Genomic DNA, 19,085 nt, shown 5'->3' on the forward strand with positions numbered 1-19,085 from the left:
CTGGTTTCTATCTACACTTTTCCAGATCATTTTTGCGTTTGTGCTTAATTTGAATTTGCTGCTAAACATGTCACAGGAAAATAAGAGGTAATCTTCTGTGACATTATCCAGTATTGAAAAGATGTTTGTGAGTGAAATCAGTTTGCAACATGTTTCTAACAAGCACAACAGAGGGAAATGAGATTCTACCTGGTCCCTGAGTTGTGTTTGTGTTCTTTGAAGGATAAAATCCACAAGTAGGTCACAATATTGAAGCTCTCTGTACTGGACAGAATATTTCAGCATTGAACTTGTGCAAATACAAGCTTTTGTTTAAAAGACCCACTTGCTGCTATTTCTCTAAGATCCTTATATGACAGATTTACCGAACAACTAAATGTCTAGACTTCTTTGTGGACTTCTTAAATAGAGTGAAAGCAAGAATTCATCATAGTACTTTTATTTTAAAGAAAATGTCAAATGAAATATCTATTTGGTATTTTTTACCTTTCAACTTTATTGAAATTCAACAATAAAATGTCACATTTTATTGTTGAATTTCAATACTGAATTATCTCTCGTCTTAAATCATAGCAAATAATGGTAAGTTGGTATAGTCATTAAAATTAGTCCATCATGTAGTCCTGTATCATCGTTAATCAATCCAAGGCAACCTCTGCATTTCCTCAATAAAGAACCTTGAGTCCATTCCTCCCTCTGCTCACTCTTTACTTTACCGTTGTACAAATTCCTTCCGTGTCTACAAAGACATTTTGTTCATCAAGTTATTTATAGAAGCGACATTCCTCAAATGTTTTGCCAAAGTTTTCCTGAATAGCTGCCGTGTGTTCAGGACCATGGACAGCTGCTAATGGTGTGATGATACTTCCCCCAAAACAAATTCCTGGATCCGTCCCCTGATCTGGATTTGTCACAAAATTGTATTTCTTCTTCCCTTCTTCTTCTTCTTCCCAAACCACATCCTTACACACAGTTCTATAGTAATCCATTGTGTTGTTGTTGTGTTATGCTTCTTACAAACATGTAAACAAATGCAGATGAAACATAACCTCCTTTGTGGAGGTAATACGCTTTGGAATGCAGTATATATTCCTGTATACTACGAATATAAATACAAGTGATAGGCACACATCTATAGTTCTCAATGGTTAGAGAAATAACAGCCTCTTTAATAAAGGGTATGAGTGGTCATTGAATTGATTGATGATTATGAAAATAAATAATATAAATAAGATTCAGACCTTTACAGTTACCACATCCAAAACAATCTGTTAAGTGTTCCCCATCGCGGTCATCAGAGCAACAAATAGAGAAAAGTGAAGTTCAGGGACTCGGCTCCACTTACCGATTATGTTCCATATCTCCATGTAATTTGTGAATTTGCATGAAAAACATGTTTTCTCTGTATGAATGTGTATCTGCCATCTTAATGTGATCATGTGGTTTGAAACTGAATCTCAGTTGGTTTGTTTTGTTCCACTGTAGTGCTTCAACATTCCACTCTGTCTGCTGTGGCTTAAATGAGCTACAACAACAACTGTGGCAGATGAAGGGTTTAAAAGGTTGTACTGTATATCTATTCATACATCTGCTCCTACAGGTGCAAATAATGTCAATTTGTGTGTGCACACACAACACTTGTGCCTGGCGTCCCAGCTCAAGGCTAAACGCTGAATAGCACACATGAGGCTTCCATCATCAAGCCTCACTGCTGGCCAATAGACACACGACTGCACTGACCTTGCTGCAAGGCCGCTGTGCTCTGTGAGGCCCCTTGAAAACCTCCACATCCTCATGGAGTGCGCTTCATTACGTGCTCCACGAAAAGGACCTGCAGCGCTGGAAATCATTTGTGGAATCGATAGAAAGGGAAACATTGTTTTCTGTGTTAGTGCGAATTAATATCAATTTAAAGGGAAACATGTTCATTTTGATCATCGGGGTTTGGCAGGACTGTCAAATTTAAATTACTAATGTGTCACATTTCTTGCATCATAATGCTTATATCTAAAAAAGTCTATCAGATGGGCTTTAATACAAAAAAAACAGCAACTACTTACTACAGGTTAGATTTACAGATCTGAATTGGAATTTAATTGGTCATGGAAAAAAGTTTAGTTTGATCAACACACATAAACTTTAACAGTTTTTATAAGCTGCTTCTCTAAAGTCAATTCTTCCACACTAATGCTAGCAACAGTTTGTGTAATGTTGACTTGTATCAGTGCTCTGTAGAAAACATCTCGACACATTTTGAGGTTCATGTGAATAAGGTGTAAAAAACATGAATGCCATTGTCCATTGAATAAGAAATCGTGATTTCATACAGTCCTTCCATTATTATCCATCTTTTGACAAAAGGACATGAAGAGGAAACGGAGGCAATACTATGACAGAACGTTCTGACAAAAACTTAAGTTGACGAAAGCACCTTCAGCAATTGAAACCACAATTTGTTCCTGTCGGGGCCTTGTTTAATCCCCTGGTTGTCCACCTCTGTGCGGCGAGCCAGTGTTTGAAGCTCACTCGTGAGCTGCGTGAGGGGTGACGGCCGCAGACTGCGATGCCACTGGGTCCATCTGATAATTGACTGCCAAATAAAGGGCTGTTCCTCTCTGGAGTCCTCTCTGACACCCACATCAATCTGTCCTCACTTAGAGGAGGCTTAGCCCGGCCCTTCACCCTCCCTCCACGCTGCCATTCATCCATCCACCACTTCATCCCTCTCACCCCTCCCTCTTTCCAATTATCCATCCATCTATCTATCTATCTATTTATCTATTGGCCCTGAGCATTTATCCCTCAGTCTCGCTCCCTCCTTCGCTCTATCCCATCAACACCACTTCTCTTGACGTGCTAACAGCTGTTTGACAGTAATGGCTCTAAAAGCAGAGCAGGGTGCCAGTCGATGGTTGTGTGTGTGCAGATGTACGTGTGTGGGTTTGTGTGTGTGTGTGTGCAGCTGTGTGCGTCTTTGCAAGTGTGTATAGAAGATAGACAAGAAGCCTTGAGTCTTCAAGAGGCTTCCACACACACACTGCCATCAATGACACACATTTTCGAATCAATAATTTGTGTTGGTCTATTCAAGCTCACAGATAGCATTTCATTGCAAAACCTACCTCAATGTAGAAATGGTGGAAAATACACTCATATAAAGAGGTACAAAAATATATATAGTTAATTAATTAAACATGTTTTGCTGGACTATCGGTGCAATAACACTCAGATGAAGGACTGGAGATGAAAATCTGAAATACATGACGCTCCATTGGTCCATTTTGTACACAGACACAATTACCATCAGTTTGTGTATTTGTATGTATTTGTATGCATACATGAGTGTGTGAGTGTGTGAGTGTGTTTGTGTGTGTGTGTGTGTGTGTGTGTGTGTGTGTGTTTGTGTGTGTAATTTCTCCCTCCCCTCCCTACTGTGTATTGTGGAGCTGTCAGCTTGCTGTTTGATGGATGGCAGACGATTACAAGAGGCCTCATCCTCTGGCTCATCATCTGCACCATTAGTTATAGATCCACAGACACACACATACACACACATACACACACCTGCTGCTTATCCAACCAGTATCTTCAAGGCAGTACACACACACACACACACACACACTCAACAACACAATCAAGATTTCCAGTTTTTTAATGATCCCCTTTTCCTGTTTGAGGCGAATTTCAGACCACGACATTTTCTCAACCCAGGAGTTTCCAGTGGTTTCCATAGAACTGAATCCAGTTGACCTGCATATGGAACCAGAACCACGTGGAAACCAGGTGTAAACCATATACTGTGCATAAGGTCATAGAAGCTGTTTTGTCAACGCCAACAAGTGACAGACGATGTTCAAGAGGTTAGAAATTAACTGGAGATCAAATCAGTTTCTGGAAGTTATAAAATATCCCTGATCATCCTGAGAGCATTAATCTTCCCCCTCAGTACCTTTAACTTTAATCGCGCCCTCTCCTCTCACCTCTCTACTTTATCAGCATGTGACAAAGTTTGACTGCAGATCGACACCTGGAGATGGGAGCTGCAGCGACCCGGACTATCTTACCAGGTGGTTTAACGGCCCTCGCTCCTCTCTGTCCACTAATGCAGCTCTTAACACTCTCAGCGCCCATCGCTATAACCCTCATTAGCTTATCAGGACAAGACAAAAGGGAATATTAACACTGCCTAGACAGCTCAGGGGCCAAGCTGAGGTGTCACATCTCGATAGCAGGACTCCATATCCTCGTCCACTTCTACAACTCCTTAAGCCTCTCAATGCCTTATCGTCTTAAGACAATACCCTTCCTGCACTTCTACCCCGAGAGTCAGTGTATTTACTGAGGTTCCCACCGGTCAGCCACACGGCACCTGACACTCAAATACATGATGGCCGAACTTCACCTCCGCCCCTCTGTTTCCTCATTACCTTATCTCCAGGAGACAAGGCAGAGCAGAGGTACCTTGAGTTAGCTTAAGGACTGACTGATTGACTTTGCTAGCTTTTGGATTAGCTGTGCAGCTAACGTGGCTCCTGCAGGCCAAGGTGAGGGCTGCCTTAATGCAGCAGCTTTGGGGCTGAAAGCCGCCTAATTTCAGCTTCTATCGCCGTTAGCAGGGCTTCAGGAGGCTTCGCTGGAGGCACAGTGAGTGGCTGCTAAGACAAAGTAGCGAGAGGTTAATCCCCGCAGTGGAGAAGTCAGAGGGTATTAGTGGATATTTAAATGAAGGGACCAATTCACACCTGTTTCTTCAATGTGGCTGAACAAAGATTATTTCTACAGCAGGTTTTCAAAGTCGCATACGCAAGCGCACACATTTGAGCACAGCAGCACATGTTGGAATTAAATTAGGATGCAACCGTGGGATTATGACAGAGGCGAAATATACATTTTAACTTCAAGAGAAACAAGCTGTACTTAGATCAGAAGGAAATTATAGTTTGATGGTACGTTTCAGGGGTTTGGTTGCAACATGATGAAGTGGCAGCACGAATTCCAAGGCCATCCACCAGTGTGTTTCTAATGTGCTGTTTAAATTAATATTTAATCTAAGAAATAGGGGAGTTAGGTTGAACAGACACAGGCTCAGGTCCAAACCAGGCCCTCTAATGCACTTCTTTCCCAAGTTACCCTATACTGTAGAATCATTAATGCCCTAAAGACTATCTTAAAAAAATTAGACAAGTTTCCTGATTACGTGGTTTACATTTATTCACCCCTAACACTTGTATAAGTTGCTCATAGTCAAAGGAAGAAGAAACACCTGTACACTGACAATTTCACAGTGTATCAGATATATGATACCAGGTCTTTAAATTCAGTTTTTCTTGTGTAGAAGTGCAGGTGATTCTTCTTCTTTGCTGATCTTTGCTCATGTCTGCTCCATGTACACAAGTCAGGTGTGAAAGAAGCATTGTTTACTCTATATAAAAATATCTAAGTTTCATATCGGTTGATATTTTACTCAGTAACCACCGATCCAGCTCAGATCTGTTTTTGCGATCACACATTTTGTATGTCAGTATACAGCAACACATTACGCACAGGTGTTCTCACTCGCACTGTTTTGTTTATGCCGTCAAACACCTGCATGTGTGACAAGTGCAGATTTTATTACAGGTCTCATTGGGAGTACCCTGGCATTACTGTCAGTCTGGAGGAAAAAGCAGCAGTTATGGCTTTTGATGGTCTCAGTGTGTTGTATTTATGCAGCGGCACGACAGAAACAGAAAGACGTATCAAAGAAAGTGATCGGCGCTGAATTTGCTGTTGAAACAAATTTAAGAGAAGGAGGAGGAAAGGAACTGTTTTCTTTGTGTTAACGTTTTGGTAACATAAGAGGTGACGTTTTCAAAATGTATTTCATCCAAAACACACATCAGCACCCAATTAGCACAAACATGCATGTGCCAACATTAGAGAAATCCCCTTTTTCTTACTATTTTAGCTAAACCTCCTTCACTCAGCCGTTCACAATCAGACTCCTCATGTGGAGTAACCGGGGGAGTCGGGGTTCAGAGGTTAAGTACAGAAGCTGTCCAAATCAGTAGGTCAGCCAGTCCACGGAGGAAATGATGGGCTTAATGACTGGCTGCTGCTGCAAATGACTGCCTGTTCGCAGCTAGCTGGGTGGAAGAGGAGCCCGGCTGACAGATGAACACACACACACACACACACACACACACACACACACACACACACACCCGCACGCATGCAGGTGCACTCACACACATCAACAGATTACAGATGAATTCAGACGTCTGTCTCTCCTGTTCGATGAGCTGTAATTGGTGGCAAGACCCTACCATCTAGTCCTGAGCGCCGGAGGTCCCGCCCACTACTTTAACAGCCCATTAGCAGTTATTAGAGGGTCCTCAGGGAGCTGCACGGGTCACAACACACCGCTAACCGAGCAGAGATTAATGACCTATGAGATTTAATAGAGGCAATACTAGTACGATTAAATAAAAATCAATGTTTGACACTAAAAAAAGATGAAGAGATATCACAAGAACAAGCTGAAAAAAAAAAATTAACTATATTTGTATTTATCTAAAGTCATGCTTACTGATCCCAGTGCAAAATGAATGTCTGTATGAAAAAGCTTTATTGCAGCTATATCTAAAAATGCTGCTTCTGCTAGTTTATATCTCCCCAAAAAATCTTGAGCCAAAATACACTTAATGTGCATAAAGACATAAACCCAGGAGACATGTGAGAGAATATGTCAGCTGACCTCAAGTAGCAGGATGAATGGCTTTTAGTTCTTGTGCTTCTGGTTAATGTTTAATTGTATTTCAAACGTTACTCTATTTTAATTTATTATTGTATTATATGAAAACCCCAAAACCTTTTTCCTCACATGGATCTGAACAGGAGTTTAATATACTTTAAATAAAACAAGATTTCCACACACTACTCTTGAATTCCAGGCATTTAGTGAATTAGCAAATCAATCAATTGGTTGTATCACAGAAGTCTGACTCAGTCAAAGTTCTGCAAGGACCCAGATGTAGTCTGATGTGCTGATTCTATAATTGCCTTGAACACAAGGAAGTTGTAAAGTAACACAAACATTTTGTAACTTTCAAAAGTTTTAAGTTCTTAAATAAAGACTTGGAAACTGTAAGATTTGGAGATCAGCCTAAAATGAAGATATTGAAAGCCTTGAAATATAATGGCATGTTGAGGTGTGTAATTTGAAGATATCAACATGTAAAAATCCAGTGTGCTCCCGTCTTTACTCTCTTTGAGACACACACACACACAGACACACACACACACACACACCTGGCCCGGGATGTGTGAGGTTGAGCGGTGTGTTGGCAACAATCAAAGCAGTGATGCATGCTGTGTGACTAAGTGACTGTAACCCTCCAGACAGACTGACTCTGCCTGTATGTGGCACCAACAAGATAGCTCATTACCCGTTCTGTTCCAATTGAATTTTAACCAGAGTATTTGTTGCGGTGCAAATTCTGTCATTTCGATATGTCAACAGAGAATTCAGCTCATTTGAATCTGGCTCACTTGTTTATTGTTCCCTGCATAATAATAATTAAAAAAAGCAGGTGAAGGAAATGAGGGGAATATAACTGACGGTGTGATGAACTCCTCAGTCAAACACATGGATCAGTTCTCCAGCATCTGTAGGATATGTAACAATAACTCTAATTTATTAAAATAATTATAGGCTTGGGCCAAGTGTCTGAAATTTGATGAATGGGTTAACCAAGTAAACAACTAAATAAGTTAGCTCATATAAGCTTTTTCTAAATTGGCATTTTACCACAAGAAAGCTGTTTCCTCCAGTTTCATCATTTCATGTTACTATTCTGTGAGTTCTCAGTTCTGTGTTGTCCTGTCATCTTTGCAAACAATTAATTTAAGTTATTAAGCAAAGGAGCGGTTGCTATGGTTACACACAGTTTCATACTGTAACTTGCACGTTTAAATAGAAAAGTCTTTGAACTGTTGATCAGCGTTTACAGGAAATACAAAATATCACTCAAAATATAGACCATCAACTGTTTACTCTACAGTACGTATAGTGCATTTAAGATTTTTTTATGTGCACCACTCATAAATTGTAAAGTGTCAGAGAGTAAACTACTTGCCATGAATATTGTGAGTAGTTTTGAGGACAATATAAAGTGCATGTATTCGAGTGGAAACCATTTAGGTGAAAGCCATTTATCAGGCTTAGATGCTGAGCAGCTCATCTACAAGTTGGATGTGAAAAAGTCCTTCAGTGATGACATCATCTTCAGTTGCACCCTGAACCTGCTCTACATGTAAAAAATCTACAATCCCAGAATTCAAAACAAAAGTCAGGATGTAATATCTCCACCAATCATCCCTCTGAACACCCACAAATAAACCATCATCTGATGATTCCATACCCTCCAGTCTTAATGCAGCGATTATTGACTCAGAGAATTGTTGGTATATATTGATTTTACTGTACGGTAAAGTTCTGCTTATGGTGAACTTAAGTCTTTGATCAAATTAAAGTGTCATGTTCATTCCAGGTGCATGTTGCTATTGGCCTGCACCGCACTTAGGGGATTTTCTCCACATCACAGAATATTTATCAGTGATGTATCATCAGTAACTTTCAGTATCAGGGCATCAAGAAGTATTGATTTGATTTGCTGTCAAGTTTTGAAAATGAATCCTATTATACAAAATATCAAAATTCAAGAAAATCTAAACTGCTAATACAAGATATGACGAGAGTTTCTTGAAGTGTAGGAACGGGTTTGAAGTTTAACACAACACATCAAGAGATGCATCATAAAGATAAACTCTCTCACACACACACACACACACACACAGACACACATATACAGCACATAAAAAACGTAACATAGATTATTTGAATTTCATTGATTGTTTTAGCCACAAAGACTTCAAGCACATTCAAGCATCCAGGCATGTATCCTGGCACATGAGATATACGTTGACTCAGGGTGCATAAGCAATAGCTGAGACAACTACTAAGTAACAGGAGAGAGAAATAGTGTGAAAGTGATACAGACACTGTGGAGTACAATCAAATGTGTGTGTGCGCAGGAAGCAGAGGATAGAAACAATAAATCTCTGATATCTACGATAGAAAATGTCATGACTCACCACTGTCTGTAGCGGAGGGAAGAGACGTCAGGTAACAGACCATGCACTGTGATCCAGGGGACTATAGTCTGCAGGCCAGACACAAACACAACCCCCCATCAAAACACACGTTAACGACATGATGTCAGAACTAACTTCAGGGATGACTGCCACTGATTTACAACATCACAACTGAGTCGAACGCAACTGACAGTTCCTGGTTAAACCTGTCAGTGTCTCAAACATGTCACTCATCTGAAACCATCTCAGGTGAGTGGAGTAACTGACCTGTATCTAGGTGTCACACAGTGTCTCTGATTCATATTAAATTACTCTTATTCTAAGGCGACAAGTCAGTTGACTAAGTTTAAATTCACTATTGGTAATTTACAGTTATTTAAAAATGCTCCTGACCTGTAATAATCCACAGCAGCAGTCTGCCCAGGTGTCACTCAGGTAATAATCCCTGCAGGTAAATGCTGAGTGTCCTCCCGTGATCAGGTGCTCGACTCCGAGTCGTCACAGAGGAACAGAAGGAAGAAAACAGTCAGCAAAAAATCCTCTTCGTGCTCCGCGTAATCCGTCAGCACAATGATCCTTGCAAAATGTTTCTTCTCCTCCTCCTCGGCACCTTCATCTCTCCTTCAGACCTGCTGCGGAGATGTGACACCTCTGAATGGAGGGCCGCCCGGACGCACCTGCAGCAGGACAACAGGTAACAGGAGATCAGCAGTCTTCAGTGCAGGTGAAACCATTCTTTCATCCTTCTCCTCAGCATCGATAACTCTGTCTGTTCCTTGGAGTGTCTCTGGCAAGAGTGGCCGGGCACAGCCGTCCTGTTTTGCCGCTCTTTGCCAAATACACAAACACACACACATGCACAGAGGAGAGTGTTGCTTTTTTTTCAGCAGCCAAGCTAACCCTGAGCCGGGGCCCGGTCTGCCTTTGAGATGCTCTCTAGCCCACAAACACAAGACGGCTTTCATTATCTTGCCCGTCGCAGCGCAAGGCCTAGCTTCTAAAAGCTACTGATTTCTTTCTTCCCTTAGCCCCCTGCACAAAGGGAGGGCATTTTGTAAATTACTTGCTCGTTTCAGACCAACAAAAGGTACTTTCATTGAACCCTCCTCCCCCCCCACTGCTCTGCCTCTATCCTCCCGCCATTTGATTTTGCTCAAATTTGATTACAAGGCTTGAAAAAGGAGGGGAAGAAAGGAGAAGAGGAAATAAGAAAGCCCCACAGATGGCGTGTTCATTCAGTGCTGTGAATGGCTTTATATGGGCTGCCTTTATACATGTGGCAATCCAAAGACGCTTCAGCCGCTCCGCTAAAAAAAGAACTTGACAAAATTATTGGTTTGGCGGCTTTCTTACACGAGTGACACGGGGAACTCTGAGAAAGAAAAGCCTGCCTCCTTTCTCTCCCTTTCTCTCGCTCTCTTTGTCTCTGCACCTCACTCTCTCTCTCTCCGGGTCGTACACCTTGATCAAAACAGACTAAATGAGGCGCCTGATTGCGAAATAAAGAGATTGTTTGCTCGCAATGCATGTGTGTGTTTGCATGTTTTGTCGCATTGATAACTGCCTGCCCTGCATGGGTCACATTCCAGAAATATCAAAGAAGCATATTCAGAAGTATACACAGGAAGGGAATTCATGAAATGAGATGTGCTATAAGCATTAGATTTGATAAAACACACACACACACACACACAGTGCATACACCCACTCAGCTTAAATCAAACAGCTCAGACTGAACTTGAAAACATAAGCCAACAGTGTTCTGTTCTCTCACAGGCTATAATCCTGTTTCCACAATGGACCACTCACTCTGCACTTGTTTTCCTCCGAAGGATAATTATAGGTCTGTAGACACACACACACACTTTGTTACTTTCATTCTAACACACACACAAACACACAGCCTTGTGTGCAGAGTGTATATTCCAATGCAGAGTGAACCATGACTTCTTATCCCATTACCAAATCATCACACCGACGGCCACTCTGGTCAAAGGAGCTAATGGATACTGGGGTCGGTTAATTCCTGGATCCGGTGACCACACGCCACAGCTCAGGTCATAGGTTGTGTTATTCCATCAGTTGGATGAAACGGTTGCCATCACTGAGGTTATAGCCACACAAAAACACCTGGACATCTTTCAGAGGCAGAAATGAAATCATTGTCAGTGCTCACATTGTACCATCTTGTTCTCTTTTCTCCCTGATATGAATAAGATCCGATTCACACGTCGAGCAGCGACTGAATCGTCTGGGACTGTGACAGCGACTGAAAGAGCCCAGGTCTGAGCGTGGTTACAGGTCTGACCTAAAGAGTAAGTTCAACTATCATCATCATGTCACACAGAAAGACGACAGTGGTTCTACAGCAAGCAGCTCAGTGAGGCTGCTTTTCAGGAGATCAGTGATTTGAGCTCGATGATAATGTCAACACGCAGTCAATGCTAAAGTTTATCAAATAAAATGTTTACCATGTTTACCATCTTAATAAAGCACTTTAGAATGACAGCATTAGCCCTAAACAATAAAGTATTGCAGACGCAGATAGGAATGTCATGTTATTAGAGTTTGTAGATCTATGGTCCTATATATAAACCCAGCTGACATTGGGCAGGTGTACGCCCTGGACATGTCAACAAGCCATCACAAGGCAAGGTAGCATCCCCCCCCACAACACTCCTTGATTTCACCGAGGATTGAGGCTCCATGGCTGGGAGTACAGACTGCACAATGGTACAGGTCAAGGATGTAGTTCAAGTTCAAGACTTCAAACTTTTGACTTTCAGTATAATATTTTGTTGCCCTTAATGTGGCAGATTAATCCACTTGGCTATAGGCTAGTCACAGTCTACCCAGATTACCTTGTTAGGGTGCATGACTGTTGTGATCGTAGTTGTTGTGACCCCGAGCAGTTTGTACCACAACTGGACATGTTACAGCTTCGGTTCATTGTGGGGCTAGAGTTAAAGTCTTAAGTTATTAAAAACAATAAAATCATCTTGGTGTCACAGATATCTCTATAGAATCCCACGTCAATCTATCCCATAGTTATTTATATTTTGTTCAAAGAGGTGGGGCCAACAAATAAACAAATGACACACTGCCAGCAAGACGGAAAAAAAAAAATGACACCTCAAAATGTAGGAGTGGTCCTGAGGTTCAAGTGGTCACAGTTTTACCAGATTGTGTCACTCTGGGGTCATTTTATTATTTTTGGTTATGTGCTCGGATTTCATGATCGTCCTTTAGAGTCAATATCATTTTGAAGTGATATGAAATATGAAATGACATTTTCAGCGTTATTTTAACGTGGTTCTAATATAGGATAGATTTACACAATTTGTAATAAATAAGACAGAAAGGCATAGTCCAGATTTAACATGAGTAAAACTGAATATTTCTTTTAAAATACGAGTTTATGTTCACATTGCAGCTGAAGTTTTATGCACTGCAGATGTTGGAATTCAGACCATTGGACAACACTAAGTAAAAATAGCTTGTTTAAAAAAAGAATGGACAAATCACTTCTAGTCCGGAAAATGATTTTAGTTCCACACAAGCCATAGGTTGAACGAAACAACCAAAACCAACTTGCATTGACACACATACACACACACACACACACACACACACACACACACACACACAGACACATACACACACTTTCTTCACGCACCAGATATAAAGCTGTAAAACGCTGACAGGACAGAGCAGCAGCTCCCTCAGCTTCCATATCTAGCACTTTAGATATATTAGTACTAGCAGCCATCATCACCAGTCGACCTACATTACATTTTCCTGCCGACCTGTCTGACTGGGGCTCACCACAGAGGACTGCGAAACACACTTTCCCAGAGATGCTGGTTTTTCTTTTTTTTAAATGAGGACAATTTCATAGTGTGATTACTGATGAGGGCAGAGATTCGCTCAGTGGTCAGAGAACATTCATAATCAGCAGTTGAAGTCCATCCAGGAAGCTGAAGTAATTATTGTCTCAAGATAAAAAACGGAAAGCAGGGGAGATTTTTTTTTTTTTAAAGGGGGAAAATAAACTAGAGATAGAAATGACCTTAATATTATTTCTCTCTCTGGGTATTTCCAATAAGAGTATTCCATCGGAGGGTTGAGAAAAGGATTATGCAGCCAGCTTTATGCGGCTGGAGTAAAATCTGTATATGGAAGGAGAGCTGTTTGATTGAATAATTCTTGTTTCCTTTCTGCCAAGCAAGCACTCCTCTTTGGGAAAAGTAGAAAATCAGCATTATGCCAGATTTGTACATGTGCTCCGTCTGTCTGGAGACGTCAGTCTGCCTAGACTGTATGTCTGACCACCCCCCCGTCCTCCCGTCTGTCTGCATGTTTGACTGCTTGCACGTCTGTCAGAGGAGATGTAGAAACACTCTGGTGTAAACATGAATTCTGTATTTTCAGGGAACTCATTACATCTAAAGAAGGTCTTGTTACATAATTTCACAAGGGACAGGGTCCACAAGTATTTAAAAGACAGTTTATTTTCTTTATTTTAGACACTGATGCTTCTTTTGGACATTGTCTAACCTAGATTCAAGAGAACATGCACAAGAGCCCTAAAATCCAAACATTGTTTCTGAGTGCCTGATGTCCCAAAGTAACTTCAAGTAAACAACATCCAAATCTTATGCACACGATTTAAAAACATACATCAAGTTTGCAGGTTTTAAGCTACACTTATGAAAATGAATACAACATTTTTGCATTGTGCTGTGAACTGCTTTAGAGCAGAGTTTTAACTGTGATAATTTTGGGGACCAAATACTGCACCATACTCAAAAACGTGTCTGTGTTATTTAGCATAGTTTCATTGATACAAACATGTGGTTAAGTTTAAGTTAATTAAAAAAGCATCTTTCCGTAAAACACAACACAATTCAACATCAAACAACCACCAAGGTGACCAGAGTGGAATCAAATTCCCCCCAACACTAAAACCTTACTTTGTTACTTTATGATCACTCTTTACCATAACATTGTCCCTTGAAGTAACTTTGCAGTCAGTCCAACATCATGGTGCGAGAACGTCATGCAGGCCCAAAAGTTCCCTTAGATTCAATTATTAAATTCAAATTTCATACACTCATGATTGTTTCCATTAACATTGCTGTCATTTCTTAAGAAATTTACGAAAATGTTAAAATGTTTAAGTAGCTCATGAAAACATGAGCTACTTAAAGATTGACTGTAACTTATTTGATGAAGCTGATCATTCAATTGTGTATTTGATTGAGAACCCACTTCAGACACAACTGATATGATTTTTTGTTTGTACTTCACACCATCTACTTATATTTATTGTTCTAAAATTGCACTTTTGGTACCAATTAAAATATTCAAGCTTAAGTTTAAATTTAACCAGTTTGTGTGACTAATGGGAGATTTGAGGGTAAACAACCACATTGGGACTGGTCAGCTGGTCTCTGTCAACTGAGCAAAAAGCTAATTCCACGTATGAATGAATTTATATTTAAACAGCATTATACATCTGCTGGTATCTGGCATCATCAGCAGTCGGTGCATGCTGCCGTTTAGCCTTTTGACCTCTGAGTTTAGTTATCATAACAGGGTTGTGACCTCACGACCTGCAGTCATTACAGCAGTCTCCTCCAATCAGCCCCCCCAAAGCTCTGATAAAGCCCTCAGGGACAAAACAGGCTGCTGGAATAGAGGTGACATTAGATTTATGTATGTAGGCGTGTGCGTGTGTGTGTGTGTGGGTGTGTGTGTGTGGGGGTGTAATGTGCATGCACGCCACTCTGTTGTGGTCCTATACTTATGAGGACCAACACATATATTTTGGTTCTATTCACCTCTTGAGGGGCTTAGTTTGGGATTAGCACTTTGGTTTAGGGTTCAGATAAGAGTGAAGATGAAGCACAGGTTTGGAATGAGGTTAAAATGAGGATAGCTTAGGGTTTGAACTTGGGTTTAGGTTAAACAGTTAATATAACAGCTGACAGACTGACAGTTGACAGTAGGAGGATTTGGCATTGACTAAGTTAGAGTTAATGCAAGAGGTCTTCCAGCGGATAACATATTTGATTAAGAATAGATTCCCTGACTTCCTTTAATAGGCTCGGACATATCACTAAACTCCTTTTGAAGAAACATAACAGCAGCACACTAAGTACAAGTTTTGAAGCCACTGTTCAAGCAAAGTGGATCAGTTGTGTACTTGAAATTAAAACTGAGAGTGAGTCTCAAGTGTGTGCATCTTGTTAGGTCTGTAGCCTGCTCTGTAATGAGACTTGTTTTTGAGGTTTTCCATGTGCTTAATAATTAACTATACTTGCCACTAAAAGACCAAGACAGAAAATAATGTATATTCTAAATCCCATTCTGACTAAATCAGTTTTCAACTGCATCAAAAACATTAAAAAAATTGGCTGTGCAGTGGCACTCTGCTGAGTTTGTAAATTGTTGTACTGAAAACACTGTTGTGGATTAATATGCTTTACATCCTCCCATGGTGATGAGACAGGGTTTTAAAATAAATTGTAAAAGGAGGAAAAGCTTCAGGATACTTTGCAACCACGTGATTGTTTGATTGATAAATGAGATACTACACATCCTGATTCTCTTCATAAAAATACAAACAATTAATATATTCCTCATTCCTTGAAATGTAAAGAAACTCACTTTCCTTCATGTCATGATATAACTTTCCATATTTTTCCATATATACACTAACTGAAAGTGTCTTGAATATGTTCACATGACTCGACTTCTGAAGCAGTTTTTCAGAATAAATTGTAAATTATTATTAATCCGTAATTCAAGACCATTAGTGAGAACCAGGCAGTCTAAGTAATAGAAGTATTTAACTTGATTGAAGGGCCTGTTGGATCCTGTGTCGGTGCAGAGTCTGCATGTGTTCACCTTTTAGACATAATTTGTTTAAATCATATTGTTTGCTTCATCCATGTGTGATGATTGTTCCACAAAAATATTTAAAACATACTTTAGCATAAGCTTTTGAATAAAGACCAAGAAAAACATCACGATTTGATGGATTGTGACATTCAAAACTAAAATAAAAAGATAATGTGACCAGCTTGATTTTTGTTCAAAGTGAGAAAAGCTTTAAACCATTTAAGTCATATTAAAGAAAAATATAATAATTCTATTGTCATAGCGTACAATAAAGCATAAAAAGTCACATATGTTTGACCATGTGAACGTATCATGTCAAAAAGACAAGAGGAGCTCTACACCTATTGGCAGAAATGAGTGGTTCTCATAAAGTCATCCCTGAAAATGATTGGTCAGAAAAATAATCCACTGACGAGAGGTCACAGCACCGAACATCAAAACCTGACTCCAGCAAAGTAGTTCTCAGTTACAATCAAATTCAACCAGCTGGACTCTTATAACCTTTACTCTAAATTAAGGGGAAGTTAACTGAAAACGTTTAAATAATTTCTGCAAATCCTGAAGATGACAGTTTCACCAAACTGCAAACAATAACCATCTCCTCAGCAAGGGATCCTCAAAAACTTCCAATTAACTAGTGACAAAACTTTTCCATTTGGGTAAAATGTTTCCATAAGGGATGAAAATAACACTGCAAAGCTAATTTATCTGTGAACACACGAGGTCACATTGCTCCACACACACTGCAGCAGCCTCACCGCACAATATAAATCCAAAGTCTAATAACACAGTGAAACGCAGCCCTGCATGGAATCAAAACTTAATATCAACACTCTTCATCTCAGCACGCATCCTCTCAGTCGTCCTCCTCAGCGAGTAAAGAAAACACCCTCTGTCCCTAAAGTATCGTATTGTCATTCCTAATCACGCCTCAGAATCATAAACAATCCCCCAACTTTTTAATATTTTATTCAGCCCTCTCTGTTTATGCAGTTCCCATAAGGCATTGCCTTTTAGAGTCTCCCTCTCCTGCGACAAAGATGTCGGGAAAACAAATAACGGCGGGGATAAAAAACACAAAACAAAGTCTCCTGAAATACCTTGTGGATGCCCAGAGGAAGGCGCTGGACAGACAGATGAGCAGATAGGTTTCCTCTGTCCTCCTCTCTCAGGCTGCCTCCTCTCTCGGCGTGCTGTGGAGAGTGACTGCTCACAGCCCGCCTGGCATATCTAATTAGAGCCAGGCTGTTGCCACTATCGGGCAGAGGATCTACCTCTCCAATCTCTCCTGACTCAATCTTCCCCATCTCTGATTTTCTTTTATATTTATGCTGGAATATTTAATTGTAGACAAAAGGTTACTCTGGGCTCTATTCATCGCACACAGGCAGAATAATCTCCTTTAAAAGGCTTGACATTTCAGGCTTTTCAAAGGGGGCTGAAAAAATTATATCCCCGCTTTTGTTAATCAATGAAGTAGAACTCCCCCGAACAAAAGAATTAAATTGCTTGGTTGGGTTAATAAAACACACAGAAATAGCTGCTTCCTGTGGGCTTTTGTGCTTGCCACTGGCTCCCCCCATATGCAACCAGCACTGTAATTCCATATGATTTAGAGAGGGAGAAAAGTCTCATTTCTCCACACAGTTGGCTTTTTAAATCCTATTGAATGGGCAGTCTGTGAGGCTGGCTGATTGGGACCTCTCGCCTGAGCCTGGCTGCCTAGCTGCCTGGCTAGCAGAGCAGGCTCGCTCCATTTAAATATGACTTCCACCAAGGAGAGACAGCGGGTCCACTACAATTTACAATTTCTATACTGCCCCTGCTTCAGACAAACATTGTAATTATGCAAATGATAGGGGCAATAATTAGGCCCTTCACTGTCCCATTGTGTTAGCTGCTGTTCTGTTGCAGTCCAATGGAAGGAGAGACGCAGCAGGGTTTGAATCCCTCCTTACAGGCAGTCTGCAGATGTTCATGGCATAGTCAGACCTGTAACTAAGCATCAACTGAGCCAGGGTTCCCAGATGCGTGATACTGGCAGCCGCCTCTGGTTCATCTGTCTGAGAGCTAGGGGTCACTTCAGCATTCTGCTGTTTTGACAGAGGCCTGCTGGAATGTGTCACACCGCTTTGTGTCCTTACATGTTAATACACTACTTGTATGTTATGCCTGCTTTAAGAGCAGCTCCAACAGCCAATGTGCATGCACTGTGTGTGTTGAATTATCATCTGTATGAAAAAGACAACTAGTAAGTTATTCAAAAGCACAGAATATCAAACATTTACCTATTCAGGTGTTTTCAAATGACACAATTTGTCGCTTTGAGCTCTGGTAAATAGTTAAAAATAAGCTTTTAACTGTTCTTTGAGCATTCGTGGCTAAATGGTTATGAAACAGGTTGATCGTCACACACAGAAAAAGACAGGTATTGGTGTTGTGTTTATCAGAAAGCTCAAGGACGTCAATTCACACGGAACTGCTCGTATTTCAATGAGCATCAAAAAGTGGATAGAAGATGTGTTTACCTTTTCCTGCATCTTTAAGTGGAACACTTGTAAACAACATTCACAAGAATTACTTTAACTATAATAAAAACACATCAGGGTTTGTTCACCAGATTCATCTCTGTAATAAAATCATCCTTTAAGTGATGGCAGAATATGAATGATGACCACTCCACTGTCTGAACTTTTAAAAAGCAAACACTTCAAGTGACTTATATGTCCAAAGGGCTTAATTTAAAGATAAAAATGTTTTTTTTTAAATCAAGACCATTTGCCATTGAAACAACAGTTAATAATCTATAAACCTTAATCATTTAAATACTAACTTTCAAACAAAATTTAGCCCAAATGTTTAGAAAGATCGAGCTGGAAATCACCTTTAATACAAACAGTGTTAAGTTACTTATATATACTCATATTTAACTCCATCTAAGAGAACCAGGCACGATATAAGTTTTCTCATTACTATTAACACCAGACAGTTGGCTAACACAAGACATTCTGCTAAGAGTTTGCTAACGTGAGACAAGTTAGCTT

The sequence above is a fragment of the Pleuronectes platessa genome, chromosome 9 (genome assembly GCF_947347685.1).
Source record: "Pleuronectes platessa chromosome 9, fPlePla1.1, whole genome shotgun sequence".
Classification (NCBI taxonomy): domain Eukaryota; kingdom Metazoa; phylum Chordata; class Actinopteri; order Pleuronectiformes; family Pleuronectidae; genus Pleuronectes; species Pleuronectes platessa.